A 2,974-nucleotide genomic window follows, 5' to 3' on the forward strand; every position below is an offset into this window, starting at 1 on the left:
ATCAGGTTTTGAATGAAGAATCACATTTCTTGGTAGAATCATGCAGGATTGAAATTTTTGATGGTTTTTTACTCCTCTCAACAGCCCAAACAAGTTTCTAAAAGGATGAGTTTGCAACTACTTTACTTTTGGAGAAAATTCAAAACATTCATTATTCAATAGGGCCCAAACTATCAAAAACCAGCGGTTTGAATGAACACACATTTCTTGGTAGAATCATGCAGGACTGAAATTTTTGATGTTTTTCTACTCCTCTCATGAGCCCAAACAAGTCTCTAAAAGCATGAGTTTGCAACTACTTTACTTTTGGAGAAAATTCAAAACATTCATTACTCAAAAGAGCCCAATAGCAAAAACCAGCGTTTTGAATGAAGAATCACATTTCTTGGTAGAATCATGCAGGATTGAAATTTTTGATGGTTTTTTACTCCTCTCAACAGCCCAAACAAGTTTCTAAAAGGATGAGTTTGCAACTACTTTACTTTTGGAGAAAATTCAAAACATTCATTATTCAATAGGGCCCAAACTATCAAAAACCAGCGGTTTCAGTGAACACACATTTCTTGGTAGAATCGTGCAGGACTGAAATTTTTGATGTTTTTCTACTCCTCTCATGAGCCCAAACAAGTCTCTAAAAGCATGAGTTTGCAACTACTTTACTTTTGGAGAAAATTCAAAACATTCATTATTCAATAGAGCCCAATAGCAAAAATCAGGTTTTGAATGAAGAATCACATTTCTTGGTAAAATCATGCAGGATTGAAATTTTTGATGGTTTTTTACTCCTCTCAACAGCCCAAACAAGTTTCTAAAAGGATGAGTTTGCAACTACTTTACTTTTGGAGAAAATTCAAAACATTCATTATTCAATAGGGCCCAAACTATCAAAAACCAGCGGTTTGAATGAACACACATTTCTTGGTAGAATCATGCAGGACTGAAATTTTTGATGTTTTTCTACTCCTCTCATGAGCCCAAACAAGTCTCTAAAAGCATGAGTTTGCAACTACTTTACTTTTGGAGAAAATTCAAAACATTCATTACTCAAAAGAGCCCAATAGCAAAACCCAGCGTTTTGAATGAAGAATCACATTTCTTGGTAGAATCATGCAGGATTGAAATTTTTGATGGTTTTTTACTCCTCTCAACAGCCCAAACAAGTTTCTAAAAGGATGAGTTTGCAACTACTTTACTTTTGGAGAAAATTCAAAACATTCATTATTCAATAGGGCCCAAACTATCAAAAACCAGCGGTTTCAATGAACACACATTTCTTGGTAGAATCATGCAGGACTGAAATTTTTGATGTTTTTCTACTCCTCTCATGAGCCCAAACAAGTCTCTAAAAGCATGAGTTTGCAACTACTTTACTTTTGGAGAAAATTCAAAACATTCATTATTCAATAGAGCCCAATAGCAAAAATCAGGTTTTGAATGAAGAATCACATTTCTTGGTAGAATCATGCAGGATTGAAATTTTTGATGGTTTTTTACTCCTCTCAACAGCCCAAACAAGTTTCTAAAAGGATGAGTTTGCAACTACTTTACTTTTGGAGAAAATTCAAAACATTCATTATTCAATAGGGCCCAAACTATCAAAAACCAGCGGTTTCAATGAACACACATTTCTTGGTAGAATCATGCAGGACTGAAATTTTTGATGTTTTTCTACTCCTCTCATGAGCCCAAACAAGTCTCTAAAAGCATGAGTTTGCAACTACTTTACTTTTGGAGAAAATTCAAAACATTCATTATTCAATAGAGCCCAATAGCAAAAATCAGGTTTTGAATGAAGAATCACATTTCTTGGTAAAATCATGCAGGATTGAAATTTTTGATGGTTTTTTACTCCTCTCAACAGCCCAAACAAGTTTCTAAAAGGATGAGTTTGCAACTACTTTACTTTTGGAGAAAATTCAAAACATTCATTATTCAATAGGGCCCAAACTATCAAAAACCAGCGGTTTCAATGAACACACATTTCTTGGTAGAATCATGCAGGACTGAAATTTTTGATGTTTTTCTACTCCTCTCATGAGCCCAAACAAGTCTCTAAAAGCATGAGTTTGCAACTACTTTACTTTTGGAGAAAATTCAAAACATTCACTATTCAATAGAGCCCAATAGCAAAAATCAGGTTTTGAATGAAGAATCACATTTCTTGGTAAAATCATGCAGGATTGAAATTTTTGATGGTTTTTTACTCCTCTCAACAGCCCAAACAAGTTTCTAAAAGGATGAGTTTGCAACTACTTTACTTTTGGAGAAAATTCAAAACATTCATTATTCAATAGGGCCCAAACTATCAAAAACCAGCGGTTTGAATGAACACACATTTCTTGGTAGAATCATGCAGGACTGAAATTTTTGATGTTTTTCTACTCCTCTCATGAGCCCAAACAAGTCTCTAAAAGCATGAGTTTGCAACTACTTTACTTTTGGAGAAAATTCAAAACATTCATTATTCAATAGAGCCCAATAGCAAAAATCAGGTTTTGAATGAAGAATCACATTTCTTGGTAAAATCATGCAGGATTGAAATTTTTGATGGTTTTTTACTCCTCTCAACAGCCCAAACAAGTTTCTAAAAGGATGAGTTTGCAACTACTTTACTTTTGGAGAAAATTCAAAACATTCATTATTCAATAGGGCCCAAACTATCAAAAACCAGCGGTTTGAATGAACACACATTTCTTGGTAGAATCATGCAGGACTGAAATTTTTGATGTTTTTCTACTCCTCTCATGAGCCCAAACAAGTCTCTAAAAGCATGAGTTTGCAACTACTTTACTTTTGGAGAAAATTCAAAACATTCATTACTCAAAAGAGCCCAATAGCAAAAACCAGCGTTTTGAATGAAGAATCACATTTCTTGGTAGAATCATGCAGGATTGAAATTTTTGATGGTTTTTTACTCCTCTCAACAGCCCAAACAAGTTTCTAAAAGGATGAGTTTGCAACTACTTTACTTTTG

The sequence above is a fragment of the Dendrobates tinctorius genome, unplaced genomic scaffold (genome assembly GCF_039654945.1).
Source record: "Dendrobates tinctorius isolate UK_male_01 unplaced genomic scaffold, ASM3965494v1 ptg000110l, whole genome shotgun sequence".
Classification (NCBI taxonomy): Eukaryota; Metazoa; Chordata; class Amphibia; order Anura; family Dendrobatidae; genus Dendrobates; species Dendrobates tinctorius.